The following is a 26,137-nucleotide window of genomic DNA, read 5'->3' on the forward strand; positions in this document are numbered from 1 at the left end:
CCAATCAAAATCATGTTTGCATTTTGATTATTGATGTGATGCTCTTATTGCCTTCCTCCCCATTTGTGCAATAAAAACTTGGTAAAGGGTCTATGCTTTTCCCAATCTATTCCTTACATATTGTTGATTTTAGTGACAAGGTCTAGTGACGGCAAACAAATCTGACAAAAGCCGTATCTGAAGCTGCCTACAAAAAATTAGAGGGCCGCTGGCGGTGCAGACATGACTGCCAACAGCTGGATCAGGTGAACGTCTTCTAATGCCTTTAGGCAGAGATTGATCTTGCCTATCATTACAATAGCAAGTTTAATTTTTAATTCAACCAACTGCATCTCGTGTTCCTTAGAACCTTAGCAGTTCTTTGCCCTGTTTAATAGAAAAAATAAAACTAGACAGCACAAAGGGGACCCTCACAATGCATCATCCTCAATTATTACACAAAATGTTTGTAACATACGATTGTTACCAAAAAAGGCAGACTTTATCAGTACACCAAGAGGCAGTTTATATAGAATCATATCATTTTATTACAAAACAATATTAAAATCAGTATAAAAAGAAAGGCAACACCCCAGACCACTAAAGTTAGATACTCAATACCACCCAGCCCTGAGATGGAGCAAAGAGGGACACTGCAGCGTCAGGGCCGGTGCTACCACTAGGCAAACTAGGCAGCCACCTAGGGCACACTGCTTGCTAGGATGCCCAGCCACTGGTGTTCCTACTCTCTTCTCTCTGCAGAAAGTTTCAGCATCAGCAGGCAGCTGCCACTCCGTTCGCACACAGTGTCAGAGGCACAATGGCGGCGGAGGACCGTGTCTGTGTCCCGACTCCAGAGTGAATGGAAGCAAGCAAACATTCATTGATGAGCACTGGTAAGCTGCATTGATGGGCACTGGTAGGCTGCATTGATGGGCGCTGGTGAGGCTGCATTTGAAGGGTACCGGTGGGCTGCATTTAATGGGCACTTCAGTAAAAAGGTGGTGTGTACATAGAAAGGGCAAAGGGGGTGGAGTCAGGGGTGGAGCCAGGGGGAGCAGCAAAATGAGGTTTCGTCTAGGCCGGTGTCAAAAATCCTTGCACCAGCCCTGTGTAGCGTGTATATCATCCAAACATATACCTCAGCAGCATGTCCAAAGTCTAACAGTAGCCACATAACATGAGCATAATTCCTCTATAAAAGTGTCCACAGGTCCTCCATACTCAGAAGTCAGCAGGTTTTACGAAGATTCTCGCTTCCTCAGGACTGGTCGAGTGAGTGTTGTGCTGAAATATAAGGGACAAAACAACATAAGCATAAACGTATAGCTCCAATTAGCAGTACATATAACATATAAATATAATTCTTGCCTGATCACAGTAGTATGGGGGGTGGATGGTTAAAAATAGGTCCTGAGGCAGACACAGGAGCACAACCAAGGAGACCCATATGCCCCAGGGCAAGCCCAGACCAGCACAGCATGTTTTCCTCTCGTATACACTGGTAAAGCACCATCTTGCTGGCCTAGAGGGCCTAGAGAGTGGCCGTTCTGGGACGCCGTCATATGACAGCTTCCCAGAACAAGAGCCGCACCGCCCCGCCATCCTTTGACGGTGGGTGGGGGGCAAGCAGTAGAGGTAGAGCAGGAGAGGTCAGTATTTATTAATATTATTATACAGGATTTATATAATTTGCGCAGTGCTTTACAACATGAGAGCAGACAGTACAGTTACAATACAATTCAATACAGGAGGAATCAGAGGGCCCTGCTCCTTGGAGCTTACAATCTACTAACTTCTTTATTGGTAAATCTTTTATTCACTGGTTTAGTCACTTTAACCACTTCAACCCAGAAGATTTTTCCCCTAAGGGCCGGTTCACACTATTGTGATGCGAGAGCCCTTCGAATCAACTGCGGGTTCCCACATTGCATCAGACACGCATGGCAGTTCACACTGCCATATGCGAACTGCTGGGGAGTGTCATTATATGTTAACAACACCCCCATTTCAGCTCGCATATTGCACTGCGAACTGACAGTTCGGACATGAATTGGATCGCATAGGTATGAATACACATGCGATCCGATTTAGGTCCGAACAGAAAAAAGGGTCCTGTGCGTGTTTGCACCGAATGTGGTGCGATATCAACAATACTATCTGTATGGCTGACATCGCACCGCACAGACATTGCATGTAATGTGAACAGCAGTGCGCTGCGAATTACATGCGATGTCTGCCATTGCAATAATGTGAACCGGCCTTTAATGACCAGACCATTTTAACTGATAATTGCGCGGTCGCGCAACACTGTACCCAAACAAAATTTACGTCCATTTTTTGCCACAAATAGGTTTCTTTTGGTGGCATTTGATCACCTCTGCGGTTTTTATTTTGTGCGCTATAAACAAAAAAAGAGTGAGAATTTTGAAGAAAAAAAATATTTTTTATTTTTTGCTATAAATATCCCCCAAATTAAAAATAAATAAAAAATGTCTTCATCAGTTTAGGCCAATATGTATTCTTCTACATATTTTTGTTAAAAAAAAATCGCAATAAGCGTATATTGATTGGTTTGCACAAAAGTTATAGCGTCCACGAAATAGGGGATAGATTTATGGCATTTTTATCTTTTTTTTTTATTTTTATTTTTTTTACTAGTAATGGCAGTGATTTGTGATTTTTAGCAAGACTGCCACATTGCGGCGGACAGATAGAACATTTTTGACACTTTTTTGGGACCACAGACATTTATACAGCAATTACTGATTACTGTGTAAATGTCACTGTCAGGGAAGGGGTTAACACTAGGGGGCGATCAAGGGGTTAAATGTGTTCCCTCGTGTGTGTTTGCAACTGTGGGGGGATGTGACTGACTGGAGGAGGAGACAGATTGCTGTTCCTAATTACTAGGAACAGCAGATCTGTCTATCCTCCCTTCAGAATGTGGATTTGTGTGTTTACATACACAAATCCCCATTCTAGCTCTTGTGCCTGCGATCACAGGTGGCCGGCGGACATCGCGGCCGCTGGTCACACGCATCAGGTCCCCCGCCATTCAGTGAGCGCGTATGCCTGCTATGGCTCTGAAAGGAGCCGACGTACCAGTACAGCGGTTTGTGGGAATGACACGATCTGCCGCAGTATAATGACGGTGGCTGGTCGGCAAGTGGTTAAAGGAAAACTTTCCTGATTTAAACATGGAAGCTGCCATTGACAATATCTCATTCTACTTAAAGTGTTATTAAACTGACAACAATAAAATCAGTGTGTATATGCAGTAAAGCGTGTTTGTTATACTCACTGTGGAACCTAAAGGATTAATCTTCTGCATTGTGTATAAAGGCTGTGTGGTCCTGTCACTCTGATCCTCCTCTTCTTTGACTGACTCCGATCCATCTACTGATAGAATAGAGCATTAGGAGTCAGGCTGCACATGCTCAGTTTGGTGTGTATTGCTAGAGAGTTTTTTTTTTTCTTGGGAGAGTCCATGTGATCAGCACAGGGTCAATCAGCACTGTCCAGACAGAGTATAAGGGGAGAATGAAAACTCCTCCTACAAGCTTTAAGCAGACACTGATACAAGTCACAGGAATGCTCTGACTGCTGATGAGAAAAGGTATTTAGCAGTTTATATCTACTAAAACTATAGCATTTCCGTGTTCTGTGTACTGTGGGAGAGCAGATATAGTGAATACAGGGTCCTGGGTTTAGTAACACTTTAACAGTCACTAACACAGGGCAAGCCAGAGGGCTGGCATTTGAGAAGGTCAATGAAAGCTGCCATGTTTCCTTAGTAAAGACTTACTTGAATAAAACAAGACCCCAAAAACAAGATGAGAATATGCTTCTCCCAAATTGTTTGCATATAGTCATTCCACATAGCTAGTATAGGGACCGGTGCCAAGAGAAACTTAATTGATGGGTAAGAAAACCAAATGTGTTATATATAGTCTCTTTCTGCCACCAGCCAAAAGAACGCTGCAAAATCTGGCGCATTTACTGGCTGCATCAGGAGGACTAGGTTGACTAAAAAGACTCTTATTGGATCAGTACTCGGCTTGAGAGGAGTTGAAGGCATAATTATACGGTGCAGGGCATTCCGGGACATCAACATCCACGACTAGGAAAGGCAGTAAGAAAGCAAAAAGAAGACAGCAAACATCAGACAAGACATCTTGTGAAAGCAGGTACTGTGACTTAATATAAAATAGATTTTTGTATGGAAAACAGATAAAGGTCAACCAGATTAGGAAAGGACTGCAAGTAGCTCCTGACCTGGAAGGACATCTCCTGGCCAAGCCACCTAAGTTTTTAGTCAATTGGCCAGGTTGGGTTCCCAGTCAATTGTACTGTATGCCTCTTTATAGGTATAAACGTGCACTTATAACTAATATAAACATGCACACTAGTAGAGACCTTTATTGTAAAAGGTCTTTCAGTAGCTGGATTGTAAACTGCATGCCCAATCTAAAGTCTGTAGGTAGCTTTGGAGTACCTACCTTTAACAAACTAAGCAGGAGTGATGAGCAGTAATGTATTAAGAGCTATTACCATTGGCAGCTAATCAGGGTTTTGTGTACTGGCAACTCTTGCTTTATAACCCCAAGATTGAGCATGTGAAGAGGAGACGCCCTCATTTATCTTCACAGAAGACAAGATTTTAGGCTTCTTTTACCAACATGTTTATGGATCCTGTCCCCATCACAATAGTTATTGTCTTCAATATTGTTGGTGTGGAAAGGAATATGCAACCACTTTAGGGTTTGTATGGGGTTGTCCCTCTATCACATTACAGTATATCTAAATTCAAGAATACAAATAAATATATTGCAGCCTACCAGCCTTTAGTTGTGATGTCTGCATTAATTCTCTTTTTATAGCACACGTTCTGCAAGTACAGAAACCTTCCTCTTGATCCTGCTAGAAATCCAGCGTCTTTGTAATTTCACACCGAACTAAAATCTTAAAACAATGTTTTCAGCATTCCCATCGAACATCTGAGAACTACATAACAACTCCTCTGTATGTAATGAAGTATAGGATAGAAGGAGGTGTTTGTAGTCCAAGTCGAAAGAGCATCCTAGGGTGTTAAGTTTGCTCCTCTGCAGTGAATAAGCATTGTCACCCTTGGGCAGGTGGTGTCGCAGGCCGGAACACAGGAAGAAATATCTTGAAAAAAATATATATAACTATTGCGGCTGCTGCTACCACATCTGTGGATTGGTAAGCTGATAAATATAATGTTAATTATTTTAGGTTTTAGATATCCCCTTTAAAGCTGAAAAAAAGAATTGTAAGTGCTTACACCCCCCCCCCCCCCATGCCTAATGCCGCGTACACACGAGCGGAATTTCCGTCGTAAAAATCTTGGCTGTTTTTTCCGATGGAATTCCACTCAAGCTTGGCTTGCATACACGTGGTGACGTACAACGACGAGCCGAAAAAATTAAGTTCAATGCTTCCGAGCATGCGTCGAATTGTTTCTGAGCATGCGTACAAATTGCGCGTCGGAATCGGTATAGACCAGTGATGGCGAACCTTGGCACTCCAGATGTTTTGGAACTACATTTCCCATGATGCTCATGCACTGAGCAGTGTAGCTGAGCATCATGGGAAATGTAGTTCCAAAACATCTGGGGTGCCAAGGTTCACCATCACTGGTATAGACGATCAGAATTTCCAATCTGAACTTTTTCCGAACGAAAAATTGAGAACATGCTCGCAATCTTTTGCTGGCTGAAATTCCGCCAGCAAAAGTCACATTTTCCGACCAAAAGCTCTCATCGGTCCTTTGCTGGCCGAATTTCTGATCGTGTGTATGGGGCATAACAACCACAAAATAGAATAATACTAATAACAAAAAAAAAAAAAAAACACACACACTGTACAGCTGGATACACACTATACATCTTATGTTGTTGTATTTCCTTTAGATTTACATTTGACTCTGTAGTGAAAGGGCCTGCCTGACTGCATACAAATTGAAAGGGTTTAGGTTGGACCTCATATTATATGGTTTTGGTAAATCTAAAGGAAAAAAAATCTGAAGAAAATTGTATAGTGTGTATCCAGCTTTACTCTATATTTTGAAACAAAATAACGAAATAACCTCATATTCATTAATAAAACAAATGTGCATTTCATACTTTTTGCATTTGATCCTACAAAACTTTGCAACCACAATCAGTGGCTCACAGAAGAATAGCTCAGACTCCTGCAGGCCATTACTCCAGCCACAGGATAGCCTAAATATGTGTGTAGTTGCACTTTTTTTAATGTCACATATTTGGCCAGTTATTTATCAAATGCATATTTTCAGGCAAAAAATACATTAAAATGAATTAGTGCGCGCAAATACAATATTACACCAGCATGGTGAATTTATAAAAGATGGTGTTGTGTTAAGTAAATACGCACGCAGTCCCCCCCCCCCTCCATTTTTTTTCTTCCTTCTCCTTTCTTTTATTTCTCATCTCATATTTAAACTTAAGCAAATTTAAACAAGAAATTTACATATTCTGTATATTCTGATTGCTTCATATTGCTCAAAGCATAGCTCCAGCCAAAAAGGGAAGCTTTTCTTCCTCCTCCTTGCCTCCGCTGCCACATTTGGCATGGTTTTGACAGGTACCCGCTCCCACTTTCGGCTCAGTTGGCCGTGCCGAAGCAAGTCAGAGGTTAGGCCCCTCCCCCTTCCCCCACAGCTGACCCATTCTCAAAGCACAGCGCATTTCAGGAATCTGCAGTAGGAAACCAGCTGTGAAGCTGCAAGTCTTCACTGTCGGTTTCCCTTAGCCAAGATGGTGATACCAGCACCCAAGAGCCAATTCAAGAATCGGCTCGGGTGAGGACACCACTGGATGCCTGGACCTTGAGAAAGTCATATTGATGACAAATGTTTGTGAGTATATTTGCTCTTTAACCACCTCCCACCTGGCCACTGCACATATACAGCCGGGTGGGCACTACTTCCTTCTGAGTGGACGTTCAGGAACGTCCTTCAGAAGGAGAGGGATCATTTTCCCCAGCAGCGGCGCAATCCCAATGCGCTCATGTCACCCGGACCCGGGCTCTTTTTCCACTTATATCACAAAAAAATAAATAAATAGTGAGCAAAAAACACCAAAATAAAGCTCTATTTGTGTGATCAAAATTATAAAAAATTCATTTGCGTACAGTGTTGCATGACCGCTGAAAGTGCGAGAGCGCTGAAAGCTGAAAATTAGCCTGGGATGGAAAGGGTTGAAAGTGCCCGGTATTGAAGTGGTAATAAACAGCACTTGGTTTTAGCAATCATATGCTATTTGTTGATTTATTTTCAAATGATCTTATGATATGAGTGACAGGAGGAGGAGGAGACACCGCAGGGGTCACTGTAAAGCATGGGTCCTCTTGATCTCTGCCTTGACCTTTCTAAGAATCTCAAACTCTCTTGCCGCCTACACACAATCGAAATTTTGGTCAGAAAAAGCTCTGATGGTTTTCCGAAACGGAATTCCGCTCAAGCTGTCTTGCATACACCAAATTCCAACCGTCAAGAACGCGGTGGCGTACAACACGTACGACGGGACTAGAAAAAGAAAGTTTAATAGCCAGTAGCCAATAGCTTCCGTCTCGTAGTTGAATCTGAGCATGCGTGAGTTTATGCGCGTCGGAATTGCATACACACGATCGGAATGTCCTGCTCTTAATCTTTTGCTGGCGGAAATTCGCCCAGCAAAAATCCGATGGAGCATACACATGGTCACATTTTCCGACGAAAAGCTCTTTTTGGTCTTTTGCTGGCCGAAATTCTGACCACGAGTGTGCCTCATCTGACTCACCTGGGGGATGTAGGATTGCCATAGATTTGAACAGCCTATTGCATTAGGGTTTGCACCCCAAAAGGTCAAATACACATATGTGTGTGTTTGAGTATGTATATAGAGTATCTCACAAAAGTGAGGACACATTTTTGTAAATATTTTATTCTAACTTTTCATGTGACAACATTGAAGAAATGACTCTTTACTACAATGTAAAGTAGTGAGTGTACAGCTTGTATAACAGTGAAAATTTGCTGTCCCCTCAAAATAACTCAACACACAACCATTAATGTCTAAACCATTGGAAACAAAAGTGAGTACACCTCTAAGTGAAAATGTCCAAATATGGCCCAATTAGCCATTTTCCCTCCCCAGTGTCACGTGACTCGTTAGTGTTACAAGGTCTCAGGTGTAAATGCGGAGCAGGTGTGTTAAATTTGGTGTTATCGCTCTCACTCTCTCATACTGGTCATTGGAAGTTCAACATGGCACCTCATGGCAAAGAACTCTCTAAGGATCTGAAAAAAAGAATTGTTGCTCTACATAAAGATGGCCTAGGCTATAAGAAGATTGGCAAGACCCTGAAATTGAGCTGCAGCACGGTGGCCAAGACGTTGTCTTTAGAAAATAGATGTATGAGTGCTGCCAGCATTGCTGCAGAGGTTGAACGGGTGGGGGGTCAGCCTGTCAGTGATCAGACCATACGCCGCACACTACATCAAATTGGTCTGCCTGGTTGTCATCCCAGAAGGAAGCCTCTTCTAAAGATGATGCACAAGAAAGCCCACAAACAGTTTGCTGAAGACAAGCAGACTAAGGACATGGATTACTGGAACCATGTTCTGTGGTCTGATGAGACCAAGATAAACTTATTTGGTTCAGATGGTGTCAAGCGTGTGTGGCGGCAACCTGGTGAGGAGTACAAAGACAAGTGTGTCTTGCCTACAGTCTAGCATGGTGGTGGGAGTGTCATGATCTGGGACTGCATGAGTGCTGCTGGCACTGGTGAGCTACAGTTTATTGAGTGAACCATGAATGCCAACATTTAGGGCCGGTTCACACAGGGGGCGACACGAGTCGACACGACTTGCCGTGCCGCGACCTGACAAGTCGCCCCCGTTCTGTACAATGGAACCGTTCTGAGAGGAGCGACTCGAGTCGCTCCGACTCAGAAAAAAGGTTCCTGTACTACTTTTGGGCGACCTCGGGGCGACTTGCATTGACTTCTATACAGAAGTAATTTGCAAGTCGCCGCTGAGGTCGCGGCAGGTCGCGGCGAGGCAAGTCGGTGTCGCCTCGCATCGCCCCCTGTGTGAACCGGCCCTTACTGTGACATACTGAGCATGATCCCCTCCCTTCGAAGACTGGGCCGCAGGGCAGTATTCCAACATGATAACGACCCCAAACAAACCTCCAAGACGACCACTGCCTTGCTAAATTACCTGAAAGGTAAAGGTGTTGGACTGGCCAAGCATGTCTCCAGACCTAAACCCTATTGGACATCTGTGGGGCATCCTCAAATGGAAGGTGGAGGAGTGCAAGGTCTCTAACATCCACCAGCTCTGTGATGTCATCATGGAGAAGTGGAAGAGGACTCCAGTGGCAACATGTGAAGCTCTTGTGAACTCCATGCCCAAGAGGGTTAAGGTAGTGCTGGAAAATAATGGTGGTCACACAAAATATTAACACTTTGGGCCCAATTTGGACATTTTCACTTTTGTTGCCAGAGGTTTAGACATTAATGGCTGTGTGTTGAGTTATTTTGAGGGGACAGCAAATGTTATACAAGCTGCACACTCACTAATTTACATTGCCGCAAAGTGTCATTTCTTCAGTGTTGTTACATGAAAAGATAGAATAAAATATTTACATAAATGTGAGGGGTGCACTTTTGTGAGATACTGTGTGTATATATATATATATCACACACACACTCTTAAATATATGTAAACAAACATTTTAAAATGTACTTAAAAAATGGACAGTGTCAGCAGGGCAGTGGCCTAGAGGCGATTCAGTTCGCATTGTGCGCTATACAAGTATTTTATTCATTCATTCATGTGTCAGTCAGTTGAACAGTAGACGGTGTCAGTAGTGCAGTGGACTTTGTCAGTAGGGCAGAGATTGGTGTCAGTAGTTTTTATTATTATTATTATTTTTTTTTGTTTAACAGACCCCTGATGTCTCACTTTTGAGATTCCTTAGTCCCTTTCTCTGCAGCCTCAGTTGCACTGCACAGTGAATGAATGGGAAGTTCTCTGTGCTTCCTTGGCTTCCTGTTCATTCACAAACTGAATGTGATACTAAAGGTTTTTTTTTGTTTTTTTTAAACATGTCTTACTTACCCTGACTGTGCAGTGGTTTTGCACAGAGCGCCCGATCCTCCTCTTCTGGGGTCCCCCTGGCCCCCACAGCAAGCAGCTTGTTATGCAGCACCCAAGCCAAGCCTCAGCTCCATGTGTCCAATCAGATATGGAGCTGTGCCTAGGCCCCACCCCTCTCTCTCCTCATTGGCTCACTGACTTTGGTTGACTGCCGCGGCTGTCTCGCCCAATGAGGAGGGAGAGTCGAGTCTTGGAAGGCCGTCCATAAGGTTTAGGAGTGTGTCTATGGGAATGTGTAACCATTCTTCCAGAAGCACATTTGTGAGGTCAGACACTGATGTGGACGAGAAGGCCTGGCTCACAGTCTGTTCTAATTCGTCCCAAAGGTGTTCGATCTGGTTGAGGTCAGGATTCTGTTCAGGCCAGTCAAGTTCTTCCACCCCCAAACTCGCTCATCCATGTCTTTATGAACCTTGCTTTGTGCACTGGTCCAAATCATTCGGTGGAGGGGGATTACGGTGTGGGCCGGGGTTGTTTTTCAGGGGTTGGCCCTGGCTCCTTAGCTCCAGTAAAGGGAACTCTTAAGGCGTCAGCATACCAAGACATTTTGGACAATTGCATGCTCCCTAACTTTGCGGGAACAGTTTGGGGATGGCCCTTTCTGTTCCAACATGACTGCGCACCAGTGCACAAAGCAAGGTCCATAAAGAAATTGATGAGCGAGTTTGGGGTGGAGGAACTTGACTGGCCTGCACAGAGTCCTGACCTCAACCCGATAAACACCTTTGGGATGAATTAGAGCAGAAACCGCAAGCCAGGCCTTCTCGTTCACATTAGCGCCTGACCTCACAAATGCTCCTCTGGAAGAATGGCCAAATATTCCCATAGACACTCTCCCAAACCTTGTAGACAGCCTTCCCAGAAGAGTTGAAGCTGTTATAGCTGCAAAGGGTGGGCCAACTCAATATTGAACTCTACGGACTAAGACTGGGATGCCATTAAATTTAGTGTGCGTGTAAAGACAGGCGCTCCAGGGCACAATTTACTCAGCCGCCACTCCTCCAGGCTGATCCTATTGAGGAACTTGTATCCCCTGGGGATTTAGACAAGCCTCTTTCAACCTTATATGCTGCACTTCTGGGCACTGATTCCCCTGCAGGAGGTGTGGCATGGGGTCATACCATCACTGGACAGAGGATTGGGATGACTGTCTGGAGCATGGTCCTAAGTTGGTCATCTCCTCCAGGGATAAACGTATTCAGGTGAAATTCCTGCACAGAATTGACTGCACTCCCCAGAAATTACATTGTATATCCCCTGATTGAGATCCTATATGACCTAAGTGTAAAGCCGCGTACACACGGGTGGACTGTATGGCCAACTTAGTCCGTCGAAACACATTTCAGCGGACAGTCCGCTCGTGTGTGGGCTTCAGCTGACTTTTTCAGCGTGCAGTCTGGCGTGCTAAGTATTTCGGAATTTCCGTAATACTGTCCGTCATACTTTGGTTTCAGCGGACAGTCCGCTCGTCAGTAGGCTAGTTCGACGGACTAAGAATGGCGCATGCCCAGAAAGGATTTACACGGCGAAAGGTTGCATTGCTGTGTATTGGACTTCCTATTTCTAGTCCCGTCGTACGTGCTGAACACGTTATCGCGCAAGCTTTCGACGGACTGTTTGTGCATCCGTGTGTGGTCAAGTCCGTTCATTCGAAAGTAGGACGGACTGTCCGTCGGATTGTATGACGGACTAAGTATGCCATACAATCCGCCCGTGTGTACGCGGCCTAAGACATAGGTGGGACTTTCTTCCATATGTTTTGGGAATGCCTGGTTATAATATCTTTTTGGTCAGAAGTTTTCAGCGAAATAAATCTTAGCCCCTGTACACACGGTCGGAGATTCTGCCAACCAAATCCGTTGGATTTTGTCCGTCAGATTTAGTCTGATGGATTGTGTCCGAAACTGTTGCATACACACGGTCGGACTAAGTTGTGGAAAAATCAGATCTTTCAGAACGTGATGACGTAATTTCATTACGATGGGACTACATTCAGGCTAGTAGCCAATAGCTTTGATGTAGGAATTTGATCTGAGCATGCGTGGCACTTGGTCCGATCAAAATTCTCTACACATGATCGGATTACGTCCGACCGGCCCAGTTGGTCGGGAAAAATTTCCAACATGTTGGAAAATTGGGTCGGCCGGAGATTTGGACGGAATCAGTCCGATGCATACCACACACAGTCGGATTATCTGACGACACGGTCCGATAAGACGCATTCCGACGGATTCTCCGACCGTGTGTACGCGGCTTAAGACTGCAGTTGGCACTGTTGAAGGTTCATGATGATGCGCAGCGCTCCCATAGTTTTAGCCCTTGTACACACGGTCGGACATTCTGACGGAAAATGTCTGATCGGACCATGTTGTCGGATAATCCGACTGTGTGTGGGCTCCATCGAACTGTTTCCGTCGGAATATCCGACGGACAAAGTTTTAGAGCTGGGCTATAAAACTTTCCAACAACTTGATCTGATCGGAGTTTGTCCTATTGTGTGTAGAGAATTCCGATCGGACAAAGTACCACGCATGCTCAGATCAAATTCCTAGACCAAAGCTATTGGCTACTAGCCTGAACATAGTCCCATCGTAACGAAATAACATCATCATGTTACGTTACGTACGATCGGATTTTCCGACAACTTCCGACAACGACCGTGTGTATGCAACACAAGTTTCGGACAAAATCCGTCAGACAAAATCCGACGGATTTTGTTGTCGGAATGTCCGACCGTGTGTACAAGGGCTAAAAGTGTTGATATCCTATCTCCTATTTTATGCTAAAAAACATATTCTCCTGAAATGGATATCACCTCCCCCCATCTCCTCCTGGGAAGCTCTGATAGCCACTGCCCTGCCCATGTATAGAATAACTTATATAAACAGAGGTTGTCAATGGAAATATGACAAGATATGGGCCCCTTGGACCACTACCTGAACTTTTCTTGGCGGGTGGGGTGTTGTGTATTACCTATGAGTCTTTCTTCCCCTTTCAAACCTGCTGCTGTTTTTAAATGTGTGTTAAATGTTTTGTAAGTGGTTAACTGTACAGATTTTGTTTCAGGAATTGGGGAGCTTTGGTGAAATATCAGGGGTCTAACAGACCCCTGATGTCTCACTTTTGAGACAGAGGAAGGAGCTGAGGACTGAGATTCCCATTCTCTGCCGCTTCAACTGCACTGCACAGTGAATAAATGGCAAGTGCTCTGTGCTGAGCGGCTTCCTGTTGATTCACAAACTGAAGCATAGTAAACTGTATTTACTATGCCTCAGTCATGAATGAACACAGTGAGTGATCGGTACTGTGAACAGCAGTGAGAGAGGAAATGAGATGTGGGCTGGGCTGCCAGATACCTCACACTCTTGCTGGCAGATAACGTGGGCCTTAGAGAAATAATCCCCCTAAGAACGAGGATCTGTGGCTATGACCCTCAGAACTCATGCAGCACCAAGAGCGCAGCTTTTCCTGGACCATTCTATATAAGTCTCTCTCTTGCCCATCCCCAGAGCATAGAAGTATTTTGTAGACCATACACATGTACTATCGTGCATGTGTGTAGTTCATAAGGTAAGCAGTTCCCTTATGTAAGGTTCTCTGCATATAGGTGTATGGCTCTCCCCTCTGCTGACCAGAATAGAAGAATGCAGTCTGGCTTCAGTATCTGTAGAACAGGAAGCAGAAATTAAACAGTGTCTCTCCCTCCATACTACTGTAGTCCAGCTCCTGGCTACACATCTGTACCGAACAACAGGAGTTTAGAATTATTTTTTGCTGATCTTTTTTTAAAGAGAGGCAATGTTATCTGGTGAGTGGGTGTCCATTTGAATTGGCGAAGTGACGCGTCAATCTACACTGAATTTATGTTTTATGCTGTTTATACAAAGAAGCACAGTGGTTTATGGAAGAGCTCTATACAAAAGAAGGATCGAGTTACACTTGTTTTGGGACTCTTTAGAGATAGATATTGATGTTTTAAGTTTGTTTTTTATTTCTTTCACATATTATCATTTTCTGTGATGTCTATACAGATATTGTAGCACTGTATTGATGGGTGGATATTTCACTTTTTCATTTTACTATATTTCGGAAAGTTCCCCATTTCTAGTTTTCATTCATTTCTGACCACTCCAAGCATGGAACTAGATGCATGTCAATGTGGTCAGTATGCAAAGTACTGCAACTTCTGCTAAGATAAGAGATGTTGTGCTGACGCACACAGTGTCGTTTTATCTCCAGTGGTCAGATTAGTGGCCAAGCCTCCTGTCCAGCTCTAGTTACTTGATCACATTGACTCATGGAAGCTCCTTCTTGAATGCTGCATCAGCCTTATGGGATGCAGAGTACACGGCGTGTTTAACAAATCAATGCACCCCTCCATTAAATGCCCTTCACTATCTGGAAAAGGATAATACAGAACGCTTTGTGGTCATTTGACTGCAAAATACAACTATAGAAAAAGGTGCTTTACTGTGCTGTAGCACTAACCCCCGAAGGAGTTTCTGGTTTTGATTGGGTCTGCACTCTACCTAGACTAGACCTCCCCACTAACTTGACTCAATCCCCTTGGCGCAACTGTGGTGCAATGTAATACAATATAATATAAAACAATGCAAAGTACCTGTATTTTACCCTCAGGATCCACTGGCTCCACCTGGTGGGGAAAAACAATACGCCACACAACTGGATACTTAACCAGAAATATTGTTTACTGTAAAATATTTCGACAGGTGGTTACAGTGATTGTGCTGTCATCCCAACATAGGACGACAGCACAATATATTTCAATATAATAGATGTATGTAAATATATTTGTATGAACCTGGGAACTCCCCTCTCTTTAAAGGCTATACGTGAGGCCTCACTTAAAGTACTTCAATCCGGGGTTTTCTTTTCTTCGCTAGGTAAAGTCACTCTTTTGTATTTGTAATCCAAAGTTCATGGAGGATTAAGGAAATGCTCTTGGTAACTCCAGTAACTTATTTACATGCGCTGAGGTGCAAAAGTAAATAGGCCTTAAGCCTGCTCTGTGTCAGTGGCTCTACTATGCCTCAGTGGAAGCGCAGATTCCAATGAAGCCTGTATGCGAGTCTAACTGCGTGCAAAAGTTGACAAACGGTGGGCCGTAACCCGCTCACCAACTGGATCAGAGTTCCACGTGATCACTTTGGTCTGGTGACTGTAGCTTGTCTTTCCGTCAGCTGGGCCAGATGCTCTGTATCGCTCAGCTGAATCGATCTGATTCTCCGATTCACAGCTGAGTGTCTTTGGACCTTCTTAATCCGGCCACCATCTCTCAGGTCCCGTCGGGTCACCTCACAAGAAAAAACAGGCTGGCGCTCCGCGATAGCTATCGGCCGCTGTCTCTTGGGACACCCCTCCACAGATCAGCATCATTGCCCGTTAGAACAAGACACAAGGTTTACGCGAAACATTCCAGCTACAGCATATATAAGACCCTAGTGGTTGCATGCGATCTTTTAGGTGGGTTACTTGGGGGTAGGTTGGTGTTACCTGTTTGATTAAGGCCTGCAGGTTTTTTTTTTTTTTTTTTTTTTTTACAGCTATAAATAATTTGGTTTTGTTTCTCAACAGAAAATCCCCACTTCATGCCACATATTTGCAATGATCAAGCCTTTGCTCTTCATCCTGGTCTACACAAGCTACACCCACTACCAGATGCTTGGAAATTGTAGCAACACTCCGGTGCGTGAAAAGCGCAGTTTGCTGGATATGGTGGTGACTCTTTGGTGCTACAGAGAAAAACTTAGGATTCCCTTGTTGGCCATCAACCAATATGGGTGTTACTGTGGTGCTGGTGGCACAGGGACACCTGTCGATGATGTGGATCGATGCTGCCTGCTTCATGACTGTTGTTACCGTTATGCGAGGGTGGATCTGCAATGCCACAGCAAGATTAAGTGGCAGTTGTATCGCTTTTCCTGCCATCAGTCAAAAACAGAATGCAAATCTTCTTCGCTCTGTGGCAGGATGGCATGTGAGTGCGACAAACAGTTTGCAGAATGTCTGACAAAGGCGAAGGGAGTGAAAAAATATTTCTTCTATAAAAAGAAAGATCTGTGCATGGGTTCTCATGAAACATGTCCACAGATGCACCCAAATATGACATCTGTGTGGCCCTGGACGCAGAACCCCACCAAAGTGACAGAGGTCACCGCCGGTGTGAACGAGACAGACACAATTAAGAGCAGGAAGAAAAGATGGAGGAAGAAAAGCAAGTCTGTGAAATGGAAGAATCCAAAAGGAACACCACTCTGGATATAAAGTCTGGGTGTCCATTAGTGAGTGATACACTCAGACATTTCTAACAAAAGACACAGCAGGATGTATTACACACTTATGTCCTGTACACACGGTCGGAAACTCCGACGGAAAAGGAGCGATCGGATTATATTGTTGGAAAATCCGATCGTGTGTGGGCTTTATCGCACTTTTTCCATCAGATATTCCGAGAGAGCAGGATCTAAAATTTTCAGACCAAAAAAATCCCATCAGACTTTTTCCGCTCGTTTGTAGAGAATTCCGACGGACAAAGTGCCACGCATGCTCAAATCAAATTACAAGACCACAGCTGTTGGCTACTAGCCTCTATGTAGTCTCGTCGTACGCAACGAACGTCACCTCATTCGGAACTATGGGATTTTCCGACAACTTTGTCCGACCGTGTGTATGCAATACCAGTTTTGTACTTTGTGGTCGGAATGTCCGAGCGTGTGTACAGGGCATAAGATGTACCCTCTTGCTGCCAGGCCATATGCTCCATTTTTAACCTCAAGTGGCCAAACAATTTTTGTCATTTTTCACATATATCTTACAGAATATGTAAAATACGATGTAAAACAGGGGTTCTGAATTAAAAAAGAGGTCCATTCTAAAAAAAAAATCTCTTCCAGCAGAGGCTTGTATACATATGAAGTCTAAAAAATAAACAATGTACACTTTCCATTGCATTTTTATAATATTCATTGTTCGTATTGTGTACCCTCTCAACAGATCTCCGTATCATAGTGCCCACTTACATCAGTCCAGCTTTACGTCAGATGTCCCCACCAGAGTCCCACATTATGTCAGGTGTCCCTGCCAGAGTCTCGCTTTATGTCACGTGTCCCCTTTGGAATTCTGCCTTACATCAGATGTCCCCACCAGAGTCCCGCCTTACGTCAGATGTCCCCACCAGATTCCCGCCTTATGTCAGGTGTCCCTGCCAGAGTCTCGCTTTATGTCATGTGTCCCCTTTGGAATTCTGCCTTACGTCAGATGTCCCCACCAGAGTCCTGCCTTATGTCAGGTGTCCCCGAAAGAGTACCGATTTATGTCAACTGTCCCCTTTGGAGTTCCGCCTTACGTCAGGTGTCCCCACCAGAGTCCTGCCTTAAATCATCAATGTTTTTTTTTTAAATATGAATGCTATGCTTTAATTTTTTTTTCTTATTTAAAGTGAACCTTCACAGTCTTTACTGCATACGCATCCCTGTTTTATAATCTCAGCATACTTCAGAGCCGGAATGAATAAACTCCTGTACACCAGTTTGATCCTGTTAGGGGTGAATGGGTTTTGTGGTGGCGTACTTCGGTTTATACCAACATTTTGCTTGGAGCCCCGCTCACATAACCAACCTAATTCTCCAGCACAGAGATTTGGAGAATGCTACACGACTTTTGCCACCAACGACAAAATATTCCCCATGTGGATATGGAAATGTTCCAATATACAGGTTTCAGCGTAAACTCCTTCTTTGAAAGACAATCTGAAGCTGAATGCCATTATCAAGGCTATAATGTATGCTATATTTTGTACGTTGCCTTTTACCTTATGTAACCTTTCTTGTGATCTCTGTAAAATTGAAAACTTTAATAAAAATTTCATGGGAAAAAAAAACTCCTGTGCACATGTGTGGGTGTCACGTCCTTCTCCGCTGGCCAATAAAGACAGCCAAAGACCCCCACATCCAGAACAAGCAAAGGAAAAAGTGTAGAAGCCAGTGAGGGGAGGTAAAGTACTGTGCAAATTTTTTAGGCAAGTGTGAAAAAATGCTCTGAATTAAGAATGCTTTCAGAAATAGAAGTTATTAATAGTTTATTTTTTTAGCAATTAACAAAATGGAAAGTAAATGAATAGAAGATAAATCCAAGATCACTTACACACAGTTTGTGAAGGAACTCAGCAGGTGGGTCGTTTCAAACATGGAGATCTAACCATGATCTTCTGAGGAAGTAGGCTGCCTCAGATCCTTTTGTCTCTTCATGTAATGCCAGGCAGACTCCATGATGTCTAGGTCAGGGCTCTGTGGGGCCAAACCATTACTTCCAGAACTCCTTGTTCTTCTTTACACTGAAGATAGTTCTTAATGACATTGGCTGCATGTTTGGGGTCATTGTCCTGCTGCAGAATAAATTTGGGGCCAATCACACACCTCCCTGATGGTATGGCATGATGGATAAGTATCTTTTTTAGAGCATGTCCTCATTTGTTGGGATTTTTAAGGCAATAAGCATATTGATTTTTATAAAATTGTTTATTGAAAAAATTATTTTGCCATTAAAAATTGTAAAAGGAAATTATACAATCATAAGATGAACTCGAGTCAACATATATATTGTATATCAAATACTTCAAAGATGTTCTGCAAAGTGGTATTCCCCATCTAGAGGCTAACATTCCACCCTGTTGGTGCATAGATGGATGAGTCCAGTGAGGTGGGAGTATCCAACGCGCTTCAAAGTATAGGTACAATTAAAGTGGATGTAAACACTCTCATCCTTTCTAAACTACTGCCATAATGGTTATCTATAAGGATATACATACGTCCTGCATGTATCCTTACCTTTCAAATGTCTCCCCTCTCTCTGTTATGAGACCCGAAAAACTGCAGATTCTGTGGGTGGGTCTGTTGCCCGGAGCTCGGTGGGTGGAGTCGTGATGTCAGTAGACTCTCCGCCCACCTCTACACTCCCCTTGTCAACATGCATTTTCTCCTGTGTATTTCTTATACTGAACTTCTGCTATGATCACTAAAATCCAGTTAAAACCCAGAAAAGTCACCACATGACTTCAGCATGCCCAATCATGCTGAGGTGTGGAGCAGCCAATCCTGGGAGAGCTGGGGAAGAAAGGAGGGGATCTGAAGTACACAGAATGTCTCTCTCAGGCTTATGCATGAGATGTGTAAATCACCTGTCACTCACAGCAGGGGGGGGGGGGGGGACAGACTCCTATTTCTCTGTCTTTTTTTTTCTCACTTAAAAAAGATAATAGAACGGCTCGGAGCTGGATTAACTCTTCGTGGCCAGACTGGGCACAGATGACATAAAATCCTATACTGTACAAGGCGCAAGCCTTGATTAAAAAATAAAAATTTGTGTTTACATCCACTTAATATGTTCCTCAGGGATATAATACCACATCTGCAATGCAAAATAATAGTGCTTACAGCATTGGTACATTTGATATACAGTGGTGTGAAAAAGTGTTTGCCCCCTTCCTCATTTCCTGTTCCTTTGCATGTTTGTCACACTTAAGTGTTTCGGAACATCAAACCAATTTAAACAATAGTCAAGGACAACACAAGTAAACACAAAATGCAATTTGTAAATGAAGGTGTTTATTATTAAAGGTGAAAAAAAATCCAAACCATCATGGCCCTGTGTGAAAAAGTGATTGCCCCCTAAACCTAATAACTGGTTGAGCCACCCTTAGCAGCAACAACTGCAACCAAGCGTTTGCGATAACGTGCAATGAGGCTTTTACAGCGTCCTGGAGGAATTTTGGCCCACTCATCTTTGCAGAATTGTCCTAATTCAGTTACATTAGAGGGTTTTCGAGCATGAACGGCCTTTTTAAGGTCATACCACAACATCTCAATAGGATTCAGGTCAGGACTTTGGCTAGGCCACTCCAAAGTCTTCATTTTGTTTTTCTTCAGCCATTCGGTGGTGGACTTGCTGGTGTGTTTAGGATCATTGTCCTGCTGCAGAACCCAAGTTCGTTTCAGCTTGAGTACACAAACAGATGGTCGGACATTCTCCTTCAGGATCTCTTGGTAGACAGCAGAATTCATAGTTCCTTTTATCACGGCAAGTCTTCCAGGTCCTGAAGCAGCAAAACAGCCCCAGACCATCACACTACCACCACCATATTTTACTGTTGGTATAATGTTATTTTTATGAAATGCAGTGTTCCTTCTACGCCAGATATACTTGGACACACACCTTCCAAAGAGTTCCACTTTTGTCTCATCGGTCCACAGAATGTTGTCCCAAAAGTCTTGGGGATCATCAAGATGTGTTGTGGAGAAATTGAGACGAGCTTTGATGTTCTTTTTGCTCAGCAGTGGTTTTCTCCTTGGAACTCTGCCATGCAGGCCATTTTTGCCCAGTCTTTTCCTGATGGTGGAGGCATGAACGCTGACCTTAACTGAGGCAAGTGAGGCCTGCAGTTCCTTGGACGTTGTTGTGGGGTCTTTTGTGACCTCTTGGATGAGTCGTCGCTGCGCTCTTGGGGTAATTTTGGGCGGCCGGCCACTCCTGGGAAGGTTCACCACTGTTCCATGTCTTCGCCATTTGTGGATAATGGCTCTCACTGTGGTTCGCTGGATTCCCAAAGCTTTGGAAATGGCTTTATAACCCTTTCCAGACTGATAGATCTCAATTACTTTCTTTCTCAATTGTTCCTGAATTTCTTTGGGTCTCGGCATGATGTGTAGCTTTTAAGGATCTTCTGGTGGACCTTACTGTGTCAAGCAGCTCCTATTTAAGTGATGCCTTGATTGTGAACAGGTGTGGCAATAATCAGGCCTGGGTGTGGCTAGAGAAATTGAACTCAGGTGTGGACAACCACAGTTATAGTATGTTTTAACAAGAGGGGCAATCACTTTTTCACACAGGGCCATGATGGTTTGGATTTTTTTTCACCTTTAATAATAAACACCTTCATTTACAAATTGCATTTTGTGTTTACTTGTGTTGTCCTTGACTATTGTTTAAATTGGTTTGATGTTCCGAAACACTTAAGTGTGACAAACATGCAAAGGAACAGGAAATGAGGAAGGGGGCAAACACTTTTTCACACCACTGTACATATGTAATGATTCCAAAATGATATCCATTTGAATGGACTCAAAAGCATACTTATAATACAATCTATCTCTAACTTGAGTGCTTTCAAAGCTTCAAGAGGAGCCCCAATATGCACTCTCTGTCAACTGTTCATGCTATACAAAGACCACAGACTATTGTCCAAAAAATAGGCGCCGTTTGCTTGAAATACAAAAGAGAGTATACAAATATCAGTATAAATGGCCCCTTAAACAAGTTGAAACAGAAGGTTGTTTCACAGCCCAGGGATAGTTGTACTTTCGTATAAATTGCGCAGTAGAAGCTGCTGCCATGAAATACACGCTTTTTTATTAATTCGTCCTCAAGTAAGCTGAAGATCATATAAACATGTATCCTTCTCCACCGAAGTGGGAAGAAACAATGGCGCCTAGTGTGGTTCTCGGCGTTACCATATAATGCGCATGTTTGATGCAGTGACGTAATACACCATCGGGCATTGTCCGTTTCCGGATCTATCACATCCGGAGACCAGACCTGCGCCATGCTGGGGACATTTACTCCGCCGACACGTAGATCTCTAGATTCAAGCCTGTGAGTTCACTAGGTGAGATTAGAGGGTAAAGAAGGCCCCAGTGGAAATTATCCCTGGGGCCCACCTGTGCCAGGTATAGCAACAAACAAAACAAAAAGCACAATAGAGCTACTCTCTAGGGCTACAAAAACACCCATTACAATGTTCCTTGCCTAAACGGCAAATGACCAAAATCAACAAAAATAACAGTAGTAATCAATTTATACACTGTTTTAAAAAAAAGCCATACAATGCCATATTTAAACCCCTCTATAGATATAGTCTCATTATCTTTCTTGGGGAAACTAGATTCAGATATGATCAGAATGGTCCATTTAAAAGATCAATTACAATCTTAGTGTAATCTAGTCAGTTTTACCTGAGCTAAATCCTTCAAGAAAAAGTCTATAACTTTCTGCCTCATTTATTCCGGGAGATGTTGTAGCATTTAAATATGTAATCCATTGCATTTCACGCTTTAACAGTATTTTGTTCCAATCACCTCCTCTGGGGGTAATGTATACCCGGTCTAATACCGTGAAATTAATTTTAGGCTTTCTGTATTTATGTCTCCTGGCTACATGCCGGCCCAGAGGTAAATACAGATTGCCAATTTGCATACTATGCATGTGTTTGCTGATATTTTGTCCTAATATCTGTCGGGACTTTCCTATATAGAAATCGCTACATTGCCTTTGCATTGAATAAACCACTTCCTTGGTTTTACAATTTGCAAATTGTACACCATTGGGAAAATCTACTTGACTCATCCAATTAATCACAGGGCAGCAGGAACATGATCAACAAGGGAAAGTACCACGTAATGTGCAGGGATACTTTCTGGATTCCCCCTTATTTTCACTTTGTATTAGGAGATCATTAACCGTCACGATGGATAAGTATCTGCCTGTATTTCTCAGCATTGAGGACATCATTGATATTGGCCAAATCTCCAACTCCATTTGTAGAAATGCAGCCCCAGACTTGCAAGGAACCTCCACCATGCTTTCCTGCTTTTGTGCATGGGACATGGAAACAAGGTTAAACTTGCTTTGCAAGGAGTTATATCCCCTTTCACAAAGGAATTACCAGTATATCCCCTGTCACTGCCACCCAATGCAACGTGACTCATTCAAGTGAATGGTGCATCGCTGCAACAGTATGCAATGCATGCCACTACGATGCAGTAGTTTGACATTTAGTTGCTTAAATGAGGTGTGGATACGCCATATATCGCCTCCTCACTGCTTGTGAAATAGCTCTTAAAAGCGATCCTAGTGTAGATCTCTTTTCAGAGGCATGGCAGTGTTTACCACATTTGCGAATGAGCCCTAAGGGCGGCAGGGAGTCAAAGTCTATTGTTCTTTCTACACTCTTGCACACATTGGGGACACTTATTTGGAGGAAGCCTGTTGGTTTATCATTGTTTTAAGGGAGGAAACTAGCACAACCTAAAAAAACATAGGTTAATTATGTAGACCCCAATGACATATTGTCCTGAGAGAGACTTGATAATAAGACACACAGCTGCAACACAAAAGTATCCACATAGCTATTATTTAGCCTCTTAAAATTACATTGTGCCATTACTGAAATTGGCATGAAATTGGATCTTCACCTGCCTTCTATGCTGTTAAATGCATATCCCCCAACAAGTATGGGACTGTTCCCAGATTTAAACTAAATCCCAGGTTCCAGCAGATTTAACCCATGGCCAAATGCCAGGTGCTGGAGGATTCATTCAGGCACCTAGAGCCAGTTACAAACTTCTGAAGGTTTCAATCATGTCTCCCCATTTTCTGCTTTCCTCATGCGTATATTTGATCTCAAAGCAGCAAAAAATGTAGTTCAGGGTGACAGCCAGGCAATCAGCATTTTCTGCAGGAGAAGTCAGCAGTAGTAGCATCTATGACTGCTCTCTACAAATCTAGCACTGGGCTGCAGAGGGGTATGGTTTATCGAATCCTTTATCATGGCTGTCCTCCTTACAGAAATTCTGTGTATCTGTGGACACAGAACCTCTTCTGATTTTATGCTCTCAACCCATGATATTGCAAGAGGTAACATAACAAAGAATAGTTTGTTAGCCTTAATCCTTGTCATGGTAACCCATCGCACTCTGCTTTAGTGCTTCCATCAGTGCACTTCTTCCACCAGTGTGGACCTTCAGATATCAGATATTACAGCCACATATTGTAACAAAGAACCAGGCGAGACTAGCTCCGTTACAAACTGGAACATGGAATGTTTTGTTGGACAAGGATACAGGCTGATTTATACACTTGAAAAGTAGGTTCCCCTCCTGATTATATTACCCTAGCAATACAAACTGTAACCAGAAACATAAATTAACTAGTCATTTAACCAGCCTAGGTGACTCAGAGGTCGTCTCCTAGCTCACAATCTACAATACACATTATCATAAGTATAAACACAAGACACCTTCACACAATAGCAGGAGACCACCAGTAGCAGACTATCCGTCTCCTACATTGTACAGAGGCCAATGTGATCAGCTCTTTCAATTAACACGTATAGTTCAGAATCAATTAAACCAGGAATAGTCTTTGTATATTTCCTGGGAGATATTGTGGATAAATATTACTGTCCAATCTGAAGTAATCTAAACCATATTCTCAATGTCCATTAGTATCTGTCCATCATTTTCTCTGTCACCATGTGGCCCTAATAGACACAGGCTTACTTATATTTAATAGGGGCCTGGGAGCTGAAACAAGAGTTTTTTAACCTCTTCAAGGGATACTGAGTCCCACGGGCCCCCCACCCAAATCGATTCCCATCACACTCCTGACTAATGAATTAACTATAACATCTTGTTTATCACCTGTTTCAAGGTTGTTGTTTTTTTGAGAAATATTTTTTATTAGTTTTGATGTCACAAACATGTAACAAACACACGCACAATCAAGTAAATAACAAGATGACCCTGACAGGGGTATATAGAGTACAATATGCAACAAAAATGCAAGCATCAAGATCTAAGAAGGGTCATGCTAATAAAAGAAAAGGTATGGCTCTCTCAGGCCAATAGGTGTCATAAGCGTTATCACACAGATTCAAGGTAGGTAGTAGTGAAGTGCATTGACATGAGGGCAACAGTTACCTAGACAATGAGATTGAGAAAAGTCACATCAAATAGAGGGCACATCAGAAGCTGTTGAAGGTTCAGCTAAACACTTAGACCAGATTTTGTCATATTTTTTTGGGACAGCCTCTGTTGGCACATGTATCTTTATAAAGAGGTAGGCTGTTGTTGACCAGCTGTTTCCAGAAGGAATGAGGTGGGGGAATGGGCTGTCTCCAATAAAGTGCAATGGCTTTTCTGGCATAAAATAAAAGCAAACCAATTAGAGTTCGCTCCCCACCACAGTGGGGATTATGTGTTCAATCAGACCCAATATACAGATAGACATGGAGGGTTGCAGATGTATGTTGCTAACTAAATGAATGAGGGCTATTACCTCCTCCCAGAACGTGACAATGACAGGGCAGGTCCAAAAAATATGAGTGAAATCTCCTGGGACCCCTCCACATCGCCAGCATTCTGGGGAAGAGCTGGTGGTTCATTTTGTTCAACCCGTAAGGAGTGAATTATGCATTGGTGGACCAATTTAAATTGGGTTAGACGGCCTCTGAGAGAAACTAGATATTGAAAAGGAAAGTCCCAGATATCATCCCAGTCATCATTGTCAAGATCCAGAATATCTTATTGCCATCTGGCCCTAAGACCTTCCCAGGACAGGCAGCGAAACTATAACAAGATGGGAATATAACTGGGAGGTGGTCTTTTCTGCACAGTCCAGTCGTAGAACACCCCCAGTGATGATCAGTTTCAAGGTTTACCATCTGAGCCTCTTCCTTCTTCTCAGCCTTAATTTATACAGCATTGAGGAATCACGAAAATAACGTAACTTCAACACCCCTTTAGTGACTGGTTAGAGAACAAATACAAATACATTAACATTAAGAAAATAATTAACACCAAATTAACAAAAACAGGAGGAAGAATTTTAATACTCCAGACAGAATGGTTACATGGAAGATACATAAATATGTGTCTTCATGTGTTATGCATATTTTAAAGTTAAACTGCAGGCAGCAGATGGCATACAGATATACAGAAGTATCAGCTTTACCAAGCAAATCAATTGTATTTCTGTCTATTCATTCCTAAGATTTACACAGATCTGCCACACAGCATAGCCCTGTCTGGCAGAGCAGAGACCAGATTTTACTGAAGTTAAAGCGGGCCATCAACCTAAAGGTCATGTTATGCTGCCCTGACTCCACCTTTCTCA

The 26,137-nt window shown here is 43.1% G+C and overlaps 1 long non-coding RNA gene across 2 annotated transcripts in view; it reads right to left on the minus strand.

Annotated features, from left to right (window-relative positions):
• Positions 1-498: 498 nt before the first annotated feature.
• LOC143939138 (uncharacterized) overlaps positions 499-26,137 on the minus strand; it is a 31,807-nt gene continuing 6,168 nt past the window's right edge. For both annotated transcript variants that reach the window (XR_013263756.1, XR_013263757.1), the window contains exons 2-3: positions 3,284-3,381; positions 499-1,266 (exon numbers count right to left, since the gene is read on the minus strand). This is a non-coding gene — a long non-coding RNA (uncharacterized LOC143939138). The remainder of the gene's footprint in view (positions 1,267-3,283; positions 3,382-26,137) is intronic.

The sequence above is a fragment of the Lithobates pipiens genome, unplaced genomic scaffold, assembly GCF_037356315.1.
Source record: "Lithobates pipiens isolate NorthernLeopardFrog02 unplaced genomic scaffold, aLitPip1_a1.2 Scaffold_10, whole genome shotgun sequence".
Taxonomy (NCBI): Eukaryota; Metazoa; Chordata; class Amphibia; order Anura; family Ranidae; genus Lithobates; species Lithobates pipiens.